Source organism: Triturus cristatus, chromosome 10, assembly GCF_964204655.1.
Source record: "Triturus cristatus chromosome 10, aTriCri1.1, whole genome shotgun sequence".
In the NCBI taxonomy this organism is placed as follows: Eukaryota; Metazoa; Chordata; class Amphibia; order Caudata; family Salamandridae; genus Triturus; species Triturus cristatus.
Genome location: NC_140593.1, coordinates 1,081,284,712 through 1,081,309,472, shown reverse-complemented (window position 1 = coordinate 1,081,309,472; position 24,761 = coordinate 1,081,284,712).

Sequence of the window (24,761 nt, the reverse complement as noted above, 5' to 3'; positions counted from 1 at the left end):
CAGCTCCAGCTGTTGTGTGGCCCTTTCCAAGCTGTATCTATCAACAGATAGAGGGGGACTGGTGGTTCCCGATATTGAGCAATTCTATCTTGCATTTGCAATGGGTGGCAAGATGGCTGGCGGGACTTCAGTGTGGGACACTGCCGCCATCTCACCACCCTGGTCGATGGCATCCATAATACGGCTAGTCTAGCCTTGCTCCAAACGCAAAACTTCTGACCCACTACTTTTGGGGGTAACATACCAAAGCTTCCTTAGGAGCATCTATATCACATGAGCAACATATGCACCAGCATTGCCCCTGCAAGGCACACATTGAGATGGTGCCAGTACATCAGCTGTGGAACTGTTGGTCTGGCTAGAGGTGGGAATTCACTAGGCGATTTATACCAGGATGGTACCCTACTTCCCTATGGCACACTAACAGAACTAAATGGCTTACCAGCCGGACAGTTTTTACTATATAACTCCCTGATTGCGGCTCTGGGTCATAAATGGGGGGACATGGCCAAGGAACGCACCACATATTTGACCACCCACTATTTACACGTCATGGGGAGGGTTAGGCATCTTACCAAATGGTTTGCTGATTCACTTTGTCAACATACAAATGTGACGCTAACGCCATTACAGAAGTGATGCTAAGGCCACTGAGGCAGTACTGGGAAACAGATAGACACCGCCCCTTCACTGATAAGGAATGGCTGGTGCTGAGCAGCCCCACTTATATTCCTCGCAACAGTCGCTTCCGCCTCATTCAACATTACTTACTTCAAAGAGCTTATCTCACCCCTGCCAAAATAGATTTTTCCACTGTGTGGATGCAGCCTGCCCTAGGTGCCAGGTCACTGATGCTGATCTTCGTCACAGGCTATGGACTTGCCCATCTTTACACACGTACTGGCGCTTGGTCAGCAGTGCCTTCACCGTCTGCACTGGCCGCACCCTGTTGCACAACTGAGAGGCGTACATTTTACGCCTCTACCCTAGAGGCAAACATTTGAAGGTCACCTCCCGATTTCTTGACCTGGGTATACTGGCAGCTAAGCTCCTGATCATGAAACCATGGAAGCCACCTGACCCTCCCACCTACATGGCCCGGAGACAGTCGCTGCTGGTATGGGCTAGGGCGGTGAGTGTAGCACTGCACACTGAGTGCACCTTAGGTCTTCGTAAAGATCCTATAGCAGCAAGCTGGGTCACCATTCTGCATGACTTTCAGGGGTGCACAACCAGGCGATACACAAGTCTCTGTCTCTGCCTCCCTGGCGACCCCAGATGCTGTAGGTTCTCAATCCACTCTTGCGCAGGTGGGGGCGGCGAGCAGGGCGAAGCAAAGGTCCTTGTCTCAATGCACCATCTCCTCCCCCTGGTGTTCGGAGATGGGAGCGCGCTGGACGCACTGGCTACTAACACAGTAGGGGCCAGTCAACACTCCACATGGACCAAGCTCTTCCTGTTTCTTTTTCTTTGTCTTCCCACTTCCCAAAGCCATGTTTAACGGTCACCCGTCTCATTAGAGATGACTTTGGGGATGCGTTTTTCAACCCATGCGCGCTGAACATAGAAGTGATACCGAACCAACCCTTATATGGACATGAGTCAGCATGAGTGCGCTCACTATGTTATAATAGAGACATTAGATACAATTTGATGGTTATATCTATGGCAGTCATGCTTGCACTTGAACACCTATTCCTCATGGATGTGACTGTTCATTCTCTGAAACATTTGCATGTAGATGTGTAAAGTCATATTTTTTAATTACAATTTTGAAAATGCCACTTTTAGAAAGTTAGCAATTTCCTATCCTTGGCACATTTGCACCTGTAGCCAGTCTTGGGTCACATGAATGGGTGTAACTGATAGACTTGTGAATTACACCCAGATAGTCACACAATAGAGGGATTAGGTGTGCCTAAGTGGGCCATCTGCTGGCAGGATGGGGGCGGAGCTGAGCATAGCCTCACTTACACCTGAATAGCCTGCGCTCTGTCTTCACACAAAGGACCTAACGCCCTTGTATTGTCACTTCAGCCAGCTTGGAGCCTGGGCGGCAGAGGCTGGAAATCCCATGCATTTCAGATCCACTGTCTAGAAGTTTCTTGCACCTTCCAGAACCAGGGCACCAGGGTATACAAGAAAGACATCAGACACCAACTCTTCAGTAAACTTCTGGACCTATGGATAGTCTGCCAGGAAGAAGGACTGCTGTGAGGCAGCCAGGCCTGCCACTCTGCTGGACTGCTGCTTTAAAGGAACTGCTGCCCTACTGTGCTAACATGCTGCATGCTGCCCTCTTGCCAGGGGCAGAAGAACTGGACCTGCAACTTCATCTTCAACCCAGGACCCCAGAGTGACTCAAAGGCTAGTCTGCTGGCCTCCTGATCTGACCTGATTTTTGAAAAGGCGGTCACTGCTAAAGTCCAGAAACTTCTTTCTTTTGTCCCTAAACCTGATTACAACTTGAATTATTTGGAATACCAATCGTTTAAACAACTGGCTAATAACACTGAGTTAACCATCAAACCCGCAGATAAGGGTGGAGGCATTGTTGTTATGGATAGCCCAGCATATATACAACAAATGGAGGCTATGCTCGCTATTCCAGAACACTATACCAAATGCAGATCATATCCAGAACTAAGGATTAAAAGAGACATCCTAGAGATCACACAAAGAGCCCTTGATAGGGGGTCTCTTTGTATACAAGAATTCAACTACCTCAACGTAGAACATCACCGAATACCCATTCTATACGGAGTGCCTAAAATTCATAAAAATACTTCCAGCCCTCCTTTCAGACCCATCGTGTCCACCATAGGGTCCTTGACTGAACCCCTGTCTATATATGTGGACAAAATCCTACAACCGTTGGTATCTAACCTCAAAGGGTACATCAAAGACACGGGACACCTTATTAGGGAAATTGAAGGCACACAGTTTAATATCCACACAGATTTTCTAGTGTCTATGGACATCGAAGCCTTATACACTAATATTCCACAGCTAGGGGCTCTAGAAGCTGTTAAACACACTCTGGAGAAAAATAACATCATGGTTGATCGATTATTCCTACTAGAATGTTTAGCAGTTGTACTAAAAGAAAACTATTTTGAATTTAACGGACAAATATTCAAACAGATACTTGGAGTAAGCATTGTCGCTGCCTGTGCACCCAATGTGGCGAATATATATATGGGTGAATTTGAATACAAGTTCATTTTCAATGAGATAGCCCCATTTAGCGAAAACATAAAAAACTGGTATCGCTTTATTGACGACATCTTTTTTATATGGAGAGGTCCGGAAGAACAACTGCATGAATTCATGGCATGGATTAACTTATGCGATGTTCATCTCAAATTTAGCCCCAATATTAGCAAATCCCAAATAGAATTCTTAGACATTTGGATAAGAATTATTGATGCTAAAATTGAAGTTAGTTTGTACACTAAGCCGACTGCCAAAAACACTCTCCTCCAGTATTCCAGCTTTCATCCCCGTAGCCAAAAGGACAACATCCCTTTTAGCCAATTTTTAAGGCTACGCAGGAACTGTACCACTATATCCAATTATGATATACATGCTGAGGAACTCAAACTAAAGTTTGCCAGTAGAGGGTATCCCCATAGACTCATCAAAGATGCTTACAAAAGAGCTAAATATCACGACAGAACCATATTGCTGCAACCTAAAGAACCTAAAACCGATGAGAAACTGGTTTGCATTACGACTCATTCCAACATTGATCACAAAATCCGACAAGCCATCAATAAAGAATGGCACATTCTAAACACGGATTGTACCAAAAAGAACCTCTTGATGCCGATCTTTGCATTCAGACGCAATAAAAACTTAAGGAACTCTTTGGTTAAATCCAAAGTACCCACTACTAACTCATTTGTACAGAAATCCATCACTGGAAATAAGCCTATTAGTGGTACCCACAAATGTGGGAGTTGCCACGCATGCCCATTTGCCATGGTGACTGATGAATTGGTCTGGGACAAACAGCAATATAGGTTCAAAGAAATGACTAACTGTCGCACTCGACATGTAGTGTATCTTATCCTCTGTCCTTGCGACAAAGGATACGTTGGAGAAACAAGCAGAGAGTTCCGTGTACGCTTCAGCGAACACAAGTCAGCTATTCTTAACAAACGCGAAGGAGCACCTTTGGTGGCCCATTGGACTGAGAAAAACCACAGCATCTCTGAACTAAGGTGGCTCATTTTGGAACACATACATCCCTCCAACAATACCAATGTGGATGCCATCAGACGCAAAAGGGAAGTATTTTGGATATATGTCCTTAAGACACAAGAAAAAGGCCTTAACGAACATCTGCCCTGGGAAAATGCAATTATATAAATTGCCCTTTTTTGGCACTACACCCTGAGGATTCCTTGGTCCTAACTAGCACACCACATGTACTCCTCAGCACATATTGATTTTATCCCACCCTTTTAGCCTTGAGGTAGACTCGATTAGACACAGAAGGTAAGCGGATTGGATACATGCCCGCCGGATATGTATATACTTCCCTAAAGGATATATATAACTATATAAGAATATTGTTGGTCCCATCTAGTCCAAATAGAGGGTACTATGTTTACTACCCTGAAACTAGTACTGGTACGGTTATTATAAGAAATGACATTTCGTCACCTGGAGAGGTTTATCTTAAACACATCTGGGTAATGCCTGTCCGTATTATACCCCTATTACTTCATCCACACCTGTGTCACTCATCACGTGCCCTTTTTTCATATAAATATAGGGTCTATATAACATCACAGGGTTATACTCTATCTTGAGATGTATATATCCCTTATACGCACCAGAGTAATTATTAAGTATCTTTTATGGACATGATTTTCGGCTCCATGAAACGGGAAAATAAATCCCAAGGCTAGGTTTCAGCCCCTTCGTCATCCCCAACCTCATCGATTTTTAGTCACACGACCCTTCAATATCCTCTCCCATCCTAATATTGGTCTCTTGAGCAAACAACTATTATCTTTGTATTCTATACCTGGCTTTGACTACTTTCTAACTAGGAGGAAATATCGTGTTTGGGTTCCGTTTAACTTTGACATAGATCTTCAACACACTTTCAAGATGTCCGCCGACACAGACTACCTGCAGCTCTGCATCTTTAATGGAGAATGCATTGTCGGGCCGCGTTCCCGTCTCATTTGTAGTCCCTTCTTAGTGCCCACGATTTAATCACTACTTCCTGGCTTTCCTTATAAGGGAAACGCCAGGTTCCACTTGCTAATCACGAAGAGCGCAAGCTATGGCATCCTTCCTGAACCTTAGCTGAACGGAACGGTAAGAATTACATGTAGCCCCGGTCTCACTATCCCCACATCCTTTAATCCGTGTAGAAGACGAGAATTAACGACTGTAGGTCTACTTTAGTAATTATTTCTAAACGCTAGTTTATTCTCTTACAGAAGTATTGTTTGAGCATTGGCAATTATACCCAAATATCGGATACGCTTAGCGACCTCTCGTCATTTTATGGACGAACTAACAAGTCTGAATACCAGACCCTAAACAAGTACGTGGTAATTTCTGACAAGCTTCGGCCCCACTGCCCGGTAAGAAACTCCTCTTATCCATATCATTTTTTGTTTGTTTCTATAGCAATGTCAGTATCACCATCATGCCGTCATTTCAGTCTACCCCATTATAAATTTTATTTTAGACTGACGTTTCCGTACCTGGATCATTACATGACCGACCAGAACCACTCTGGAGATTTTTAGTCTTCCGCAAATACTTCATTAAGAAAGAGAACAGGTAACCAGTCTGTCTGCCCTTAATTAAACCGTGCATTCATCTATACAACTTTTCAGGACGCGCTCCCCCATTATCTTTACTGAAATCGAACCCTGTGTAACTTTTAAGGCAGTTGATAAGTGACGAAATACATCTGACCGGTCCATTGCGAGAAATAATATTGGCACTAGACAGGAAGTGTAAATCCCTCACTATCGGGATAAACTATTAAATATAACAATATTCTCCTCAGCAGATACAGCATTTATTTGAAAAGAACTCCCAGCATAGAATGAAAACCTTCATCTTAGTTGTTCCACGCTTTGTACTCTCGTGGCAAGCACTAATTGGTATTTTTCTGGGAGCCTATTATGCCATCATCATTAATTTTAGTCATTGTTTCTTCCCTTCTATAGTGTAAAATATCTAAGCTAAAGATTTAGGATTTCCCGTATTGGTTCCCCTGTATATAAGAATCTGCCATTGGCAAGTATGTTGATATTATTGTTCACTACTCATTTTTTTAAATATGTTTCGTCTATCTATTCTTTAGTTTCATTTTTTCTAAGTTTAGGTGATTTGGGACTATTATACACATCAACCTCTATCTTTGGGTGTTTGTATCAACACGGACATAAATTGTGGTCTTTATTCTTTTCTCTTTCTATGACTCCTGCTCCATTTTAGCCTTAAATAAATGTAAAGGTAGTGAAATAAAATTCTCAATCACTCATTGTGATTTTTTGTACCCACAGATCTACGGCTGTAAAAAAGATTTCTGTTTAAACTGTTATATAGGAGCACTGAACATCAAACTAGTTCTTGAAGCCTTTTTTCTCCTCTGAAAGACCACAGTTACACGCCCTGAAGAAGGAGCCTGTTAAGATCATATTTGAGCTCCGAAACGCGCGTAGGCGTTGGTCCTATGGTCATAATTTACAACCCATGATTTTTAACTGTTGATTGTTGCAGATTTATTGTCTTTTATTGTGCGTCTATATGTGGTATATATGTCTTGCTATTTGTATAATGGTTGTACAATTAATCTCAAATTGTGCTTCTACAGTTTAATGTAAATCATATTGTATATACTATAACACAAAAATTGTTCAAAAAAATGATATATATATAAAAAAAATGATAAAAATAATTAATAAATGAAATAATTCAGTTTTATATACCGTTTGCTGTGGGTATCATTTCATTGTATGGACATATTGTCTTCAACTCAAGTGATATAGTGTAGGAAGTTTTGTTTTTCAATTGTTATTTTCCCTGAGCCCTTCCTCGCTTACCTATTTACTCAGGGTCTGTAGGACTTGGCCCTTTTCCCCTCATTTGTTTTCATTTTTCATGTTGATGCAGATTCAGGGAGCCATTTTATCTACCCCTGAAACTTCTGTCTGAGGGCCTGGAGCACAAAATGGTGGCCACCTGTGACATCACCAGCATCCACTGGAACCTGCTAGCACCTTCCAGAACATTCCAGAACCCTGTGACAGTTGGAGGCGGTTTAGAATGTTGGGAAGCTAAGAGAGAGAGTTGGCAGTTGGAGCTGGCAGTTGGCACCTGACTGGTGAGGAGTGAGCAGCAAACTCGAAGGAGGAAGGAGTGAAGCAGCAGGGGTGGAAACTTGTGCCTGGAGTGGGGTCCATAAACCCACCCTTGATACTAGTCCCTACTGACGGAGCCCAGCCTAGAGCCCTGTGGGGGAAGAAGTCAGAAAAACCATCCTGAGGACCTGGACAGCAGGAACAGGCCTTAGAAACAAGAGAACAGCAAGATCCTGACCTGGAAGCTGGTTTCCCTGAAGTCCGACGTCGAGTAGCCTAAGACCTGGAGCCCGAGGTGGAGAAGCGGCGCTGACTGGAAAAGCAGACGTCGTACCCGGAGCCGCCAGAGGTCGAGAGAGGGCGCCGTCAGAGGTCGTGAGGAATACCGGAGGTCGAGGAGGAAGTCACCCGAGGTCGAGTGAGCGGCGTCATCGGAGGAGTGAAGTCCGCCCTCCGGAGTCGTCGGAGACCGAGGTGAAGGGTAACGGAGGTCGGGAGTGAGGATCGCACTCCGGAGTCGCCGGAACCTGTGAGAATCGTGCCGGAGGTCGGGAGTGGAGGTCGCACTCCGGAGTCGCCGGAAACCTGTGAGGAGCACCGGAGGTCGGGAGTGAGGATCGCACTCCGGAGCCGCCGGAAGTCGACATCGAGGCAAGGCCGGCCGACGTCATCGAAGCCGAGGTCGCCATCGGACCGGAGCCGCCCGAAGTCGACATCGAGTAAGACTGCCCGACGCCATCGAATCGGAGGTCGAGATCGAACCGAGGCCGCTGACATCGAGACCGGATCCGCCTGCCGGCGTCGTCAAAGAACTGACATTGTGCCGAGGCCGCCGACATCGAACCGGAACCGCCTCACGGCATCGATACGACTCCAGCGGCGTCGGAGCATCAGAAAAAGGGCAGTAAGTGGAGTAGAGGGCGCCTAAGGCCCTGTGGAGACCTGAGAGACTGCTCTAAGGGGCTAGGGAGGTGCAGGAACCAACCTGACTGTGCCAGGGGTGAACTGGGACTAATCTAGAGAAGCTGTGTGGAGAGAGAGAGCCAGGTCTCTGGTATTTTCCCCCTTTATCTACCTCAGTTTAGGCCCCAGCCTTGACCAAGCCAGGGAGTAGTCACCCTCAAGCCTTCCACATCCCCACAAGCTGTGCCTGGGCCAAATCAGCCCTTAGGAATTCAAAAGTGATCTGATTCTAAAAGTGTCACTGTCAGCTTTTAAGTATTTATTAGGGGCACTGTATTTATTGTATTTAACCTATTTATTGCTTCACTGTATTTATTGGTCCACAGTATTTATTGATGCACAATATTTATTGGGTACAGTATTTATTGCCTCAGAATATTTAATTGCCTGTCTGTATTGCACTTTTATTTATGCCTTCAGTATTTATGATTACCCCTATTTATTGAATCATTAAGCCAGTATTTATTTGTCCTGCACTTTCTAAAAAAATTTGTATATTGTGATTGTTATTTATTTATCCAATCAGCAACTAAGAGAAAAAGGAAGATAAAGAAAGTTATTTTCATAATTTTTACGGTGTAGAGTCGTTTTTGGAACGGATGCACGCATGGTTATTGTTTGGGTATGTTGTATGCTTAGCACGGAGCCTGATTCCTGACCACTCGAGCCAAGCTACCACCGTGTGTCCGGAAGACCACCACCACCCCTTCTAGCGTGGGAGTGGTTTTCCAACAGGGTCCCTCTGTTGTACTTTATTGATTTCCCCAGCACGTTGCTGTGAGGGTCCTTCTCTTTCTCTGGAGCCTTGAGTTTCTCTACATTCTATTCTCTATTTTCTTTTTCTTTTTAATTTTACACATATTTGCATTTTGGGGCTAAACGGTTGAACCCCTTGTTCGGATACACTTCTACTCCCCGATAGTAGAAGTGTAGAATTAACATTCACTACGGACTGTTTGCATTTTTGACTGACAATAGTAGATTCAATATGGATAAGATCAAAACCTTCGGGTTCACGGATGAGGATTTTTCCAAACTCCTGGGTGGTAGCTCCACCACAGAGAAACAATTTGCTACAGGGAATAATTTTAATGATGACTGGCTGAAATTACTCAACCTAAAAAAGAAAACCAGAAGGACTGAGTCTCATGCGGAGTTCATGTTGGAGTACCTCAGAGCAGGAGTGATTCCAAATGGACTTCGCATAAGGAATATACCGGGTCTATTCGTAGAGGTGAGGAAGTTTCTAGAGAAATGGTCTCTCATAGCCAACAGATGCTCAAGAGACTTAATGATACTCATTATAGAAACGGCAAGTGAGGTAGTGGAAGATTTACTAAAAGAAATAGCTGAGATGGAAGAAAACTTAAAGAAAAATAACTCACTGGAAGAAGCCAAAAACAAATTAGAAGAAATCAATGGCGAGATGAATTCCTTCTGTGAATATTTAATAAAGAAAAAGACGGAGAAACTTAAGAAGGACATCAGATATTTCAGTGAGCAAAGAGTTTATCCATATCTGGCACCTGAATACTATAGAAATCAAATAGATCAACCTTTCTCTAATGATCGACAATATTGGTCCAACAAAAAAGTAACTAGATTCTCAGATACCTCTGGATCAGATACGGATAGTGGACCCAATTCTTTTGACAATTACGGACAAAGAAAATAACACCACCGTAGATAGCAAAACCATACCGATATTTAACCTCTCGAAGACCAAATTAGACACAACTGCCATCGACCTGTTATCCCGAGGACTCACCTTTATCCCGACCACTTATCTTGATCGGTTTAAGTTGATGACAGACATTCAATCATTCTTCCGTAAAATCCGACTTAAAAGATTTTTTGAGGATAATCCTATCCAGACCAATGACAACTTCACAGGACTCAGACCTAAATCCATCTTCACACCCACCCTGGACCAAGTTGGCCCAGAAGTGGGAGTTTTTGAAAAGGCGGTCACTGCTAAAGTCCAGAAACTTCTTTCTTTTGTCCCTAAACCTGATTACAACTTGAATTATTCGGAATACCAATCGTTTAAACAACTGGCTAATAACACTGAGTTAACCATCAAACCCGCAGATAAGGGTGGAGGCATTGTTGTTATGGATAGCCCAGCATATATACAACAAATGGAGGCTATGCTCGCTATTCCAGAACACTATACCAAATGCAGATCATATCCAGAACTAAGGATTAAAAGAGACATCCTAGAGATCACACAAAGAGCCCTTGATAGGGGGTCTCTTTGTATACAAGAATTCAACTACCTCAACGTAGAACATCACCGAATACCCATTCTATACGGAGTGCCTAAAATTCATAAAAATACTTCCAGCCCTCCTTTCAGACCCATCGTGTCCACCATAGGGTCCTTGACTGAACCCCTGTCTATATATGTGGACAAAATCCTACAACCGTTGGTATCTAACCTCAAAGGGTACATCAAAGACACGGGACACCTTATTAGGGAAATTGAAGGCACACAGTTTAATATCCACACAGATTTTCTAGTGTCTATGGACATCGAAGCCTTATACACTAATATTCCACAGCTAGGGGCTCTAGAAGCTGTTAAACACACTCTGGAGAAAAATAACATCATGGTTGATCGATTATTCCTACTAGAATGTTTAGCAGTTGTACTAAAAGAAAACTATTTTGAATTTAACGGACAAATATTCAAACAGATACTTGGAGTAAGCATTGTCGCTGCCTGTGCACCCAATGTGGCGAATATATATATGGGTGAATTTGAATACAAGTTCATTTTCAATGAGATAGCCCCATTTAGCGAAAACATAAAAAACTGGTATCGCTTTATTGACGACATCTTTTTTATATGGAGAGGTCCGGAAGAACAACTGCATGAATTCATGGCATGGATTAACTTATGCGATGTTCATCTCAAATTTAGCCCCAATATTAGCAAATCCCAAATAGAATTCTTAGACATTTGGATAAGAATTATTGATGCTAAAATTGAAGTTAGTTTGTACACTAAGCCGACTGCCAAAAACACTCTCCTCCAGTATTCCAGCTTTCATCCCCGTAGCCAAAAGGACAACATCCCTTTTAGCCAATTTTTAAGGCTACGCAGGAACTGTACCACTATATCCAATTATGATATACATGCTGAGGAACTCAAACTAAAGTTTGCCAGTAGAGGGTATCCCCATAGACTCATCAAAGATGCTTACAAAAGAGCTAAATATCACGACAGAACCATATTGCTGCAACCTAAAGAACCTAAAACCGATGAGAAACTGGTTTGCATTACGACTCATTCCAACATTGATCACAAAATCCGACAAGCCATCAATAAAGAATGGCACATTCTAAACACGGATTGTACCAAAAAGAACCTCTTGATGCCGATCTTTGCATTCAGACGCAATAAAAACTTAAGGAACTCTTTGGTTAAATCCAAAGTACCCACTACTAACTCATTTGTACAGAAATCCATCACTGGAAATAAGCCTATTAGTGGTACCCACAAATGTGGGAGTTGCCACGCATGCCCATTTGCCATGGTGACTGATGAATTGGTCTGGGACAAACAGCAATATCGGTTCAAAGAAATGACTAACTGTCGCACTCGACATGTAGTGTATCTTATCCTCTGTCCTTGCGACAAAGGATACGTTGGAGAAACAAGCAGAGAGTTCCGTGTACGCTTCAGCGAACACAAGTCAGCTATTCTTAACAAACACGAAGGAGCACCTTTGGTGGCCCATTGGACTGAGAAAAACCACAGCATCTCTGAACTAAGGTGGCTCATTTTGGAACACATACATCCCTCCAACAATACCAATGTGGATGCCATCAGACGCAAAAGGGAAGTATTTTGGATATATGTCCTTAAGACACAAGAAAAAGGCCTTAACGAACATCTGCCCTGGGAAAATGCAATTATATAAATTGCCCTTTTTTGGCACTACACCCTGAGGATTCCTTGGTCCTAACTAGCACACCACATGTACTCCTCAGCACATATTGATTTTATCCCACCCTTTTAGCCTTGAGGTAGACTCGATTAGACACAGAAGGTAAGCGGATTGGATACATGCCCGCCGGATATGTATATACTTCCCTAAAGGATATATATAACTATATAAGAATATTGTTGGTCCCATCTAGTCCAAATAGAGGGTACTATGTTTACTACCCTGAAACTAGTACTGGTACGGTTATTATAAGAAATGACATTTCGTCACCTGGAGAGGTTTATCTTAAACACATCTGGGTAATGCCTGTCCGTATTATACCCCTATTACTTCATCCACACCTGTGTCACTCATCACGTGCCCTTTTTTCATATAAATATAGGGTCTATATAACATCACAGGGTTATACTCTATCTTGAGATGTATATATCCCTTATACGCACCAGAGTAATTATTAAGTATCTTTTATGGACATGATTTTCGGCTCCATGAAACGGGAAAATAAATCCCAAGGCTAGGTTTCAGCCCCTTCGTCATCCCCAACCTCATCGATTTTTAGTCACACGACCCTTCAATATCCTCTCCCATCCTAATATTGGTCTCTTGAGCAAACAACTATTATCTTTGTATTCTATACCTGGCTTTGACTACTTTCTAACTAGGAGGAAATATCGTGTTTGGGTTCCGTTTAACTTTGACATAGATCTTCAACACACTTTCAAGATGTCCGCCGACACAGACTACCTGCAGCTCTGCATCTTTAATGGAGAATGCATTGTCGGGCCGCGTTCCCGTCTCATTTGTAGTCCCTTCTTAGTGCCCACGATTTAATCACTACTTCCTGGCTTTCCTTATAAGGGAAATGCCAGGTTCCACTTGCTAATCACGAAGAGCGCAAGCTATGGCATCCTTCCTGAACCTTAGCTGAACGGAACGGTAAGAATTACATGTAGCCCCGGTCTCACTATCCCCACATCCTTTAATCCGTGTAGAAGACGAGAATTAACGACTGTAGGTCTACTTTAGTAATTATTTCTAAACGCTAGTTTATTCTCTTACAGAAGTATTGTTTGAGCATTGGCAATTATACCCAAATATCGGATACGCTTAGCGACCTCTCGTCATTTTATGGACGAACTAACAAGTCTGAATACCAGACCCTAAACAAGTACGTGGTAATTTCTGACAAGCTTCGGCCCCACTGCCCGGTAAGAAACTCCTCTTATCCATATCATTTTTTGTTTGTTTCTATAGCAATGTCAGTATCACCATCATGCCGTCATTTCAGTCTACCCCATTATAAATTTTATTTTAGACTGACGTTTCCGTACCTGGATCATTACATGACCGACCAGAACCACTCTGGAGATTTTTAGTCTTCCGCAAATACTTCATTAAGAAAGAGAACAGGTAACCAGTCTGTCTGCCCTTAATTAAACCGTGCATTCATCTATACAACTTTTCAGGACGCGCTCCCCCATTATCTTTACTGAAATCGAACCCTGTGTAACTTTTAAGGCAGTTGATAAGTGACGAAATACATCTGACCGGTCCATTGCGAGAAATAATATTGGCACTAGACAGGAAGTGTAAATCCCTCACTATCGGGATAAACTATTAAATATAACAATATTCTCCTCAGCAGATACAGCATTTATTTGAAAAGAACTCCCAGCATAGAATGAAAACCTTCATCTTAGTTGTTCCACGCTTTGTACTCTCGTGGCAAGCACTAATTGGTATTTTTCTGGGAGCCTATTATGCCATCATCATTAATTTTAGTCATTGTTTCTTCCCTTCTATAGTGTAAAATATCTAAGCTAAAGATTTAGGATTTCCCGTATTGGTTCCCCTGTATATAAGAATCTGCCATTGGCAAGTATGTTGATATTATTGTTCACTACTCATTTTTTTAAATATGTTTCGTCTATCTATTCTTTAGTTTCATTTTTTCTAAGTTTAGGTGATTTGGGACTATTATACACATCAACCTCTATCTTTGGGTGTTTGTATCAACACGGACATAAATTGTGGTCTTTATTCTTTTCTCTTTCTATGACTCCTGCTCCCTTTTAGCCTTAAATAAATGTAAAGGTAGTTAAATAAAATTCTCAATCACTCATTGTGATTTTTTGTACCCACAGATCTACGGCTGTAAAAAAGATTTCTGTTTAAACTGTTATATAGGAGCACTGAACATCAAACTAGTTCTTGAAGCCTTTTTTCTCCTCTGAAAGACCACAGTTACACGCCCTGAAGAAGGAGCCTGTTAAGATCATATTTGAGCTCCGAAACGCGCGTAGGCGTTGGTCCTATGGTCATAATTTACAACCCATGATTTTTAACTGTTGATTGTTGCAGATTTATTGTCTTTTATTGTGCGTCTATATGTGGTATATATGTCTTGCTATTTGTATAATGGTTGTACAATTAATCTCAAATTGTGCTTCTACAGTTTGATGTAAATCATATTGTATATACTATAACACAAAAATTGTTCAAAAAAATGATATATATATAAAAAAAATGATAAAAATAATTAATAAATGAAATAATTCAGTTTTATATACCGTTTGCTGTGGGTATCATTTCATTGTATGGACATATTGTCTTCAACTCAAGTGATATAGTGTAGGAAGTTTTGTTTTTCAATTGTTATTTTCCCTGAGCCCTTCCTCGCTTACCTATTTACTCAGGGTCTGTAGGACTTGGCCCTTTTTCCCTCATTTGTTTTCATTTTTCATGTTGATGCAGATTCAGGGAGCCATTTTATCTACCCCTGAAACTTCTGTCTGAGGGCCTGGAGCACAAAATGGTGGCCACCTGTGACATCACCAGCATCCACTGGAACCTGCTAGCACCTTCCAGAACATTCCAGAACCCTGTGACAGTTGGAGGCGGTTTAGAATGTTGGGAAGCTAAGAGAGAGAGTTGGCAGTTGGAGCTGGCAGTTGGCACCTGACTGGTGAGGAGTGAGCAGCAAACTCGAAGGAGGAAGGAGTGAAGCAGCAGGGGTGGAAACTTGTGCCTGGAGTGGGGTCCATAAACCCACCCTTGATACTAGTCCCTACTGACGGAGCCCAGCCTAGAGCCCTGTGGGGGAAAAATCAGAAAAACCATCCTGAGGACCTGGACAGCAGGAACAGGCCTTAGAAACAAGAGAACAGCAAGATCCTGACCTGGAAGCTGGTTTCCCTGAAGTCCGACGTCGAGTAGCCTAAGACCTGGAGCCCGAGGTGGAGAAGCGGCGCTGACTGGAAAAGCAGACGTCGTACCCGGAGCCGCCAGAGGTCGAGAGAGGGCGCCGTCAGAGGTCGTGAGGAATACCGGAGGTCGAGGAGGAAGTCACCCGAGGTCGAGTGAGCGGCGTCATCGGAGGAGTGAAGTCCGCCCTCCGGAGTCGTCGGAGACCGAGGTGAAGGGTAACGGAGGTCGGGAGTGAGGATCGCACTCCGGAGTCGCCGGAACCTGTGAGAATCGTGCCGGAGGTCGGGAGTGGAGGTCGCACTCCGGAGTTGCCGGAAACCTGTGAGGAGCACCGGAGGTCGGGAGTGAGGATCGCACTCCGGAGCCGCCGGAAGTCGACATCGAGGCAAGGCCGGCCGACGTCATCGAAGCCGAGGTCGCCATCGGACCGGAGCCGCCCGAAGTCGACATCGAGTAAGACTGCCCGACGCCATCGAATCGGAGGTCGAGATCGAACCGAGGCCGCTGACATCGAGACCGGATCCGCCTGCCGGCGTCGTCAAAGAACTGACATTGTGCCGAGGCCGCCGACATCGAACCGGAACCGCCTCACGGCATCGATACGACTCCAGCGGCGTCGGAGCATCAGAAAAAGGGCAGTAAGTGGAGTAGAGGGCGCCTAAGGCCCTGTGGAGACCTGAGAGACTGCTCTAAGGGGCTAGGGAGGTGCAGGAACCAACCTGACTGTGCCAGGGGTGAACTGGGACTAATCTAGAGAAGCTGTGTGGAGAGAGAGAGCCAGGTCTCTGGTATTTTCCCCCTTTATCTACCTCAGTTTAGGCCCCAGCCTTGACCAAGCCAGGGAGTAGTCACCCTCAAGCCTTCCACATCCCCACAAGCTGTGCCTGGGCCAAATCAGCCCTTAGGAATTCAAAAGTGATCTGATTCTAAAAGTGTCACTGTCAGCTTTTAAGTATTTATTAGGGGCGCTGTATTTATTGTATTTAACCTATTTATTGCTTCACTGTATTTATTGGTCCACAGTATTTATTGATGCACAATATTTATTGGGTACAGTATTTATTGCCTCAGAATATTTAATTGCCTGTCTGTATTGCACTTTTATTTATGCCTTCAGTATTTATGATTACCCCTATTTATTGAATCATTAAGCCAGTATTTATTTGTCCTGCACTTTCTAAAAAAATTTGTATATTGTGATTGTTATTTATTTATCCAATCAGCAACTAAGAGAAAAAGGAAGATAAAGAAAGTTATTTTCATAATTTTTACGGTGTAGAGTCGTTTTTGGAACGGATGCACGCATGGTTATTGTTTGGGTATGTTGTATGCTTAGCACGGAGCCTGATTCCTGACCACTCGAGCCAAGCTACCACCGTGTGTCCGGAAGACCACCACCACCCCTTCTAGCGTGGGAGTGGTTTTCCAACATAAATTGGTGTTCAGTGGTGGGATAGAGCTGTGCCTACGCATACTCAACAATAACTGTGGGTAGTCCATAGGCCTACACCGGGAGTTTTCTCAAGAGCGGCCTTCCTAATTGTGGGTTTTTGTTTTTTCCAAATTTACTCTGGTGGTGGGAGGAGGTATTATTAAAGGTACCCCCCTGCATAGTTACTGCACAAAAACCTGTCCTCTAACCAGAGTGGGCGAGATGGAGTTTGTACTAGAAAATCTAGAAACGTACACTGTGGCCCAACTCAGGGAGTTTTGCCAGCGGGAGGGGGTGTACTGTCCCCCAGGAGCAAAGAAGGGTGCACTCCAAACCAGCTTAAGGGCTTGGGGGGAGGCACGACGGGAAAGCAAGGCTGAGGAAGAAGACAGGGATGGAGAGCCTGACACCGAGGGGGCTGAGATGTACCAACCTGAGGTGGGGAACCTGTCAGCGGGGCCCAGGACTCTTTCCAGGAAGGGCAGCAGTGCCTCTAGCGGTGGCTTGTCTAAAGTGGAGTTAACAGACCGGAGGGAGAAAAGACAGCTCACATGGGACTTAGCAAGGCTGGAGAAAGAGATGGAGGAGAGAAGGATGGCGCACGAGCTTCAGATGAGGGAGTTGGAGCTGCGTGCCCTCCAGATGAGTGTGTCCAGCGAGGACACTGGTGGCAGCATACCGGAAGCTCCACAGGAGCTAGAAGTTTATTTACCCCAGGATGACATCACCAGGGTGTCTGAGGAGGCATTGGGGTGGGAACCTGAAGGGGGTAGTGCAGGGATCTCTCAACCCAGCGAGGTGAGAGAAGTGGCAGATAGCCCAGCTAGGTCCCAGGGAGAGAGGGTTGTAGGGCCTCACGACCTATCTGTAGGAAGGCGTGAGACGGGGAGGTGTCCCGAGGTGCCCCAACCGAAGTCTCAGGGCCTGGAGAGTTCCGCAAGGGAGCCCCAGGTTGGGAGCCTAGGCTGTCCCGATGTGCCTTCCAGTGCAGGGGAGCCCCTAGTGTCAGGAGGACCCAGGGCAACTGTAACCAGTAGTATATACCGTTTGCTGTGGGTATCATTTCATTGTATGGACATATTGTCTTCAACTCAAGTGATATAGTGTAGGAAGTTTTGTTTTTCAATTGTTATTTTCCCTGAGCCCTTCCTCGCTTACCTATTTACTCAGGGTCCCTCTGTTGTACTTTATTGATTGGCCTCCTGATCTGAGCCTCAGGGACCTAAATGTCTCCCCAACAGCACCTGGACACAGCTGCTGTGTGTTCCTGACCCCCGAGTAGTACTACTCAGGTCCTGGATCCTTGGTGTGGTTCAGTGCTCTTAAAATCAAGCTTTGGTCTCTTTATGACTGCGAACCTGCCCGTTTGCACCAAGACTGCGGCACTTGCACTGAAATTCAGAGCGAGCCACCACCAATCAGTCTCTGCGGACAGCAAGCATCGATCACCCATGGAGGACCGCTAATGTGAAACACCAGCCCACCCATCCATGACCCCTGGCCTGCTCCTCGCGCCATATTATGTTATGGTAATATAACTTACTATAGCGCGCAAGTCATCCCCGAAGAGGTATCTTGGTGCTGATGATAAACACAGGCAAGACAAAATGCTGAAGATTAGAATAGAACTGTCTTAAGCACTTTCCTGAATTTAACATAATCATAACAGATGCAGATATGATAAGGCAAGTTATTCCACTAGAACGAGCCAAGTAAGTAAAAGTCCTGCCGCTGCTTCTTGTCAATTGAACACGAGGAATGGTAAGCAGGGTTTCATCCTTGGTATGCAAATTCCTTACTGGTCATTAGCATTTGAGTTTCTGAAGTAGATAACTGGGACCATTGTCCATTAATGATTTTTGTGTGAGATAGCAAATTTTAAAGATTGCCCTTTTCTTAATTGGCAGCCAATGTAGGGCTCTTAGCAAAGTTTCAGACGTGGAGCCAAAAAGCAGATTGCATACAAGTTGCGCAGCTGTATTTTGGACCCCTTCCGTTTTGGACATTAAAGTCTCATTTGCTGATGCAAGTAGAGCATTGCCGTATTCTAATTTGCTAATAAACAGAGCCAGAACAAGGGCTTTCCTAACTAAAAGTGGAAGATAAGAAAAAGCTTTCTTCAACGGATGCATCATTTTTAAGCGGCTACCACTAGTAGTTACAACATGGTCTTTCATAGATAAAGACTGGTCTATTTTAAGGTTGAGATTCTTAACTACCTGTTTGAGTGTAGGAGGAGGACCTAATTTAAGAGGCCACCAATCTGACGCCCTAAGTTGCTGGTCCTTACCAAAGAGCATGATCTCTGTTTTATCGGTATTAAATTGCAAACAGTTTGTTGCCATCCAGTCTGCAATCAGTTTGATTCCATTGGAGAACTGGTCCTTGACTACTTCCAGTTCTTCATTAACCCCTTGAGTGCCCCGCCCTTTCCCCGCCCTGTGCCGGCCCTTTCATTAGCGGGCGGGGTTCATGACGAGATAGTCTCGTCATGGGCACAGCGCAACCGCGGCCCATGACGAGACCATCTCGTCATGGGCACTCAAGAGGTTAAAGGAGATAATAAGCTGAATATCATCAGCATATGATATAATTTGAAATCCAAAGATACTAGCAATGGTAGCTAGAGAGGGCACATAGATGTTAAACAAAATGGGGCAAAAACAAGAGACCTGGATCACAGTTTACAATTACTTGGAATCAAGGAATTCTGGGGAACAAATCCCTCTCAGCCGGTGCTAAAGGTTGCCATCAAGAAGAGCGTCCGGCTGTGGTCTTTTCATTCAGAAAGGGCAACACTGTCAAAAAGGAAACACGCTTGGGCAGAAATTTCCGAATTCAAACCAGGCGTCTAGTCGCCCTATTTATCCAGCACATTCGCACTTTATTGGAAGCAAACGTTTTTAGCTCTGAGGATGGGTGACTGGCCTTTTTTAAAGAGCCTTCCTGAATGGCGCCGTTCCGGCAATAGTATCAAATGCAGGATGTGCGGCTATCACTCCGAAGCAATGGAACATATAGTTTGTGTATGCCCCGCAATGTTTACAGTCAGACTGTCATTGCGGGACGAATGGATCAGGCTAGGAGTTCGATCACGCCGCCAGGCCATAATAGCTGCCTTAAATCCAGACAACACCAAGCTGAACATTGGGCTTACCAAATTTGTCAACAAGGCGTCAAAACTGTTGGGAGATACCAGTGCTGCCAAATCTCCCTCACCGCAGTAGGGCGGCATTCACTCCGCAGGCTCAATAACAGAACCCTAGACTGCCAATATTAGCCGATTAGAATCTGGCTTCCTAGCTGAACATTATCTGCTTACAATGCTTTTGAGGGTTTTAAGCAATTCACAAGTTCTGTATTTTTTATTCAGTGGTCTTTTTTACGAATGAATCGAATGTGTATTAAATTGTAAGGGTTTTAATTAATCAAACAATAAAGTCTTATTATTAAAAAAAGAGCCCTGTGGTACCCCCTTTTCAATAAGCATGGTGCGAGACTTGAAAGTTCTCAGAGAGATAGTCTGAGTTCTAGTTTCTAAGAAATCTCGGAACCACTGGAGAGCTGTAACAAAAATGGCAATCTCATGCAAAATTTGAATCAGCCTAGTGTGGGACGCAGTATCAAAGGCTGCAGATAAGACCAGCAGCACCAGCATGGATGGTATACCTTTTTCAAGGGAGAGTCTTCTGGAATCAGTGACCCCAACCAAGGCAGTCTTAGTACTGTAAGAGAATCTGAACCCAGTTTGCGATGGGTCCAAGATCTTATTTTCCTGAAGATAGGCAGAAAGCTGGGTATTTAATCGACCTTCCAGCGACTTGCCCAAGAGCGGAAGTAGCAAGACAGGACGATTATTTGCTAGATTACCCAGATCAACATTGGCCTACTTTTATATAGGTACAATTCGTGCTGATTTCCAAGCAAGGGGAATCTTCCCCGGGTCCACAGATAGAAAAAACAATGCCCAGACAGCTGGATCAATCTGGTGGAGAACATTGCTCAAGGGAGAAAGGTACAAACGTTTCCAAACTACAAGCACGGTTAGAAGGAGGAGGATTATAGGTTAGGATGGTCATGCTGACCATTACCCACAATGCTCTCCTTGCTCCCCAGTCTCCAAAACGAACAGGAATCTGGATGAAAAACTTGGGAAGGGAAAACTTCAGATGGATGAATCTGGGACTGTATCGACCGGCGCACCATCGCGGTGAGCCTGGACTTTTGACTTTGACCTCGACCTGCACAACCAGCTAACTGTGGTTGGCGCCTTATGCTTTTAGGTGCTATTTTTCACTTTATCCTATAAAAATTACTAACTCTGGTTGTGCTGATTGGATTTCTGTCATTCTGGTCTTGTTTTATTTATTATATTAGGCTGTTTTTCTAAATGTTTTGTTGGATCTTTTTGTGTGGTGTTTTCACTGGTTTACTGGTTGAAGTGTTGCACAAATACTTTACACATTGCCTCTAAGTTACGCCTGACTGCTCTGTGCCAAGCCATCAGGGGTGAGCACAGGTTATTTCGGGTTTGCTTGTGCCTTACCCTTAATAGGATTGTGGTTGCTGCTTGACCAGGGCTCACACCTCAGTCAATCTGTAACCTAATTTCTAACATTGGTGATCAGCGGTGAGGATAGGACTTGTGTTTAAATAGTGCCATACCGTGATTTAGTGTACACTACTATCCCATCTCTAAGACCAATTGGAGTTTTAAATTCTCCCTGATTGGCCTTTTTGTTTTTTAAATCAATTCCTACTCTTCCTGGCTGTTTGTGTCTGTGGCCCCACCTGCAAGGATGGAGTTTGCGCTTGTCAACCTGGAGAGCTACACTGTGGCTGAGCTCACGGAGTTCTGCCAGGAGAAGGGGCTGCCCACCAAACGGAGTACCCGGAAGGCAGAGCTCCCTCCAGAAGGCCTTGAGGGCATGTGCAGAGGCCCACCAGTCACCAACAGATGAAGAGGAGGGAGAAGATGACGGGGAAGGATCACACGAGGACCTGCAGGAGGGTCTTGTAATGCAGCCCATTGAGGAGGCAGGTAACCTAATTCCAGGATTGGAAGTCCATCCCTGTGCAGGGAGCAGTGTGTCTTCCAAGGGCCTGACCTCAAAGGAGCTGTAGGACAGGAGGGAGGAAAGGAAGCTCAAGCTAGAGCTGGCCAAATTAAAGTTGGAAAAGGAGGAGAAGAGGGGGTTGTAAGGGTCTTAGTCAGAGAAAAGGCCATGGCTGAGGAGAAGAGGGCTGAGAGGACCTTGGCTGAGAAAAAGCTAATGCTGAAGCATGAAAACAGCACAAGGGTGCTGGAGCTAAAGGCAAGGCAGCCTACAGGACCCAAAAGTGATGGGGGCAGCATACCAACAGTGTCTGCTGGAGAGGTGAGGGTCAACATACCCCAGGAACTGGTGTCTATGTGGTAGGAGATGATATAGACAAGTGGTTTGCTGCATGTGAAGTTGCACACAGGTGTAAAGAAGGTCCCAGAGGGGTTCTGGGGGCTTAGCCTGTGGAAACACATGCTCATGGTGGGGAGGGACACACTCCTGGCACTAGTGGTAGAGAATCAGACCAGGTATGCCCCATGAAAGCAATCTTTGTTGCTACGTGTGGACTGACCCCTGAGAGGTTCAGGGACAGCTACAAGATCCCAAATCAGTCCTGGGTGGATTTTTTTCGATTATGCCAGCATGGCACTGAAGGGGTGGCTGAGAGGCAGCAAAGTGGATGATTTTACTGGGCTGTACAACATAATTCTGAGGGTGCACATGTTCAATATTTATTTTCCAGAGTTGCGCCAACACCCAGTGGATAGCAGGTTTACTGATCCCAGGAAGCTTGCTGATGAGACAGACCTCTGGGACAGCACCAGAGTGTCTTAGAAGGCTTCTGGGGGGCACTCTTAAAAGGGGTGGTCAGGGTTCCCAACAGATGAAAGAGGGAGAGATAAAATAAAACCAAGGAGTTCTCTCAAGGCCCCCAAAACAGTTCATGGGGGAGAGGGTTCCAATCTCTATCTGGCCACCAGAAGAAAGGCTTCACAGATCAGAAAACTGGAATGTTTGTGCCTAAGTGCTGAGAGTGCTATGTGTATGGGCATATGAATGGAGATGCCAAGTGCTCCACGGTGGCACCGCCCCCCCAGTGGAGGGCCGTCATAGATGATAGCCAGCGCAGCACTTGGGTTGGAGATGGCCCCAGTCATTGTGGGGGAGGCTAATGAGGTTATCCTAGTGTCCCTGGGTGATACAGAGATGTGCCCCAAAAAGCCCACATGCCTCCCAATACCTCAAAGTACAGGCAGTGGACTGCCATCAATGAATGGGCAGGAGGTGGAGGCTCTGAGGGACACAGAAGCCACTGTGAGTACAACGTGCTGCTATGCAATAATAACTTGTCTTTTTACATAGCGTTTTCAAATGCACTTCTGGTGTTTCTAAGCGCTGTAAATATTTGATGTCTTGAAGGCACTCATTTCCCATCTCGAGATGGCTGGAAGGCTGAATCATCCTCTTCAGGATTCCTTCAAACGAGTGACCTGCAGATGACTGCAGGTTTGGCATCGAGCGCTCAACTCACTGAGCCATCCTGCCAGTTTGGTATGCTTTAGGAATCGAACAAGGTTAAATAGGAAACACCTTCTGGCCGCTAGGAAGACTTTACTTGCATGCCTGGGGATAGAGTTAATTTAGTTTAGAGTTTTGTTCAGCGCAGCACAGCACATTAAACGGCCTCGGGATGCTTTTACCAAGCACTGGCTGCTGCAACAATCACGTTGGCAGTTCTTTTCTTACACCTAATGCACGAGAGGTTCATGGTAATAACACTCGCCCGCGCAGGAGGTCAAAGGGCGTCTTCACAGAAGGGGCAGGAAGTTCTTTGAAATCTATTGTGTAATAACTACGGATGTTTTTTTTTCTCCGTTTTTTATCCACCCGAAGGTATGAAAGCGCTTTACATGAGCACCAGTTAAGTTACAAGGATATATTCATTCTTGGTAGGCACGGGGAGGTTAAGAAATTTGCCCACAATCACAGGATGTTGAGCCGACGCAGAGACTCGAACCTGGTTCTCCAGTTACAAAGTGGGCTGACGTTATGCCACTGGAGAGTAACTGCGCGGGTAGTGGATTGAAAGCTAAAATAAATGAGTAACTTTTTTATTTAAATCGCGGGGGTGCTTTCCCAGTCACTTCCGCAGGGTGCCCCCTGAAAAGCGTGCCCTGGAAAGCTGCCCACTCTGCCCATGCCTTAAACTGAAAAATCTACGACTAATCCTTATTCGAAAGGCTGGACGTTTTGTTTTTTGAAGCGGCATAACACACTAAATCCTACTGTGGGGCTGAGACAAGGTGAGAAATCAACCCTGGCCGTTGTTTTCGACTTTCTTCAGGGGTAAATAAATCAGAACTCAATGTCATGGACATCACCGCATCATGCATATTCAGTAGTTCATTACGGAATAATTGCAAATTAACACATCACCTTCATGAATATTGATGCGAAACACAATTTGGCGTCGCGAGAATTAATTCTACACACAGATATCACATTTAAATATTCACTTCATCATAATTAAATAAATTATCAATACAAACCGTATGTAAATATATTTAACTCTTGTCTTCCTCGTACCTGCGACACATCAATCATGGTGATGGCTGCGAAATGGGGTACATCCGTTTTCGTATTTTTTGTTAGCAGATTAATAACCTTGACTTTGACATTCAAAAGTTTGGAATGAGAGCGCACGTTCTCATAGGCCAGAATGAGGTGGGAGAGCTTGACCCATTTAACTGATGCGGAGGATGCATGTTGGGTTTACAAAGCGCTATATTTTCAGGCGCTAGACTACAGAAACTGA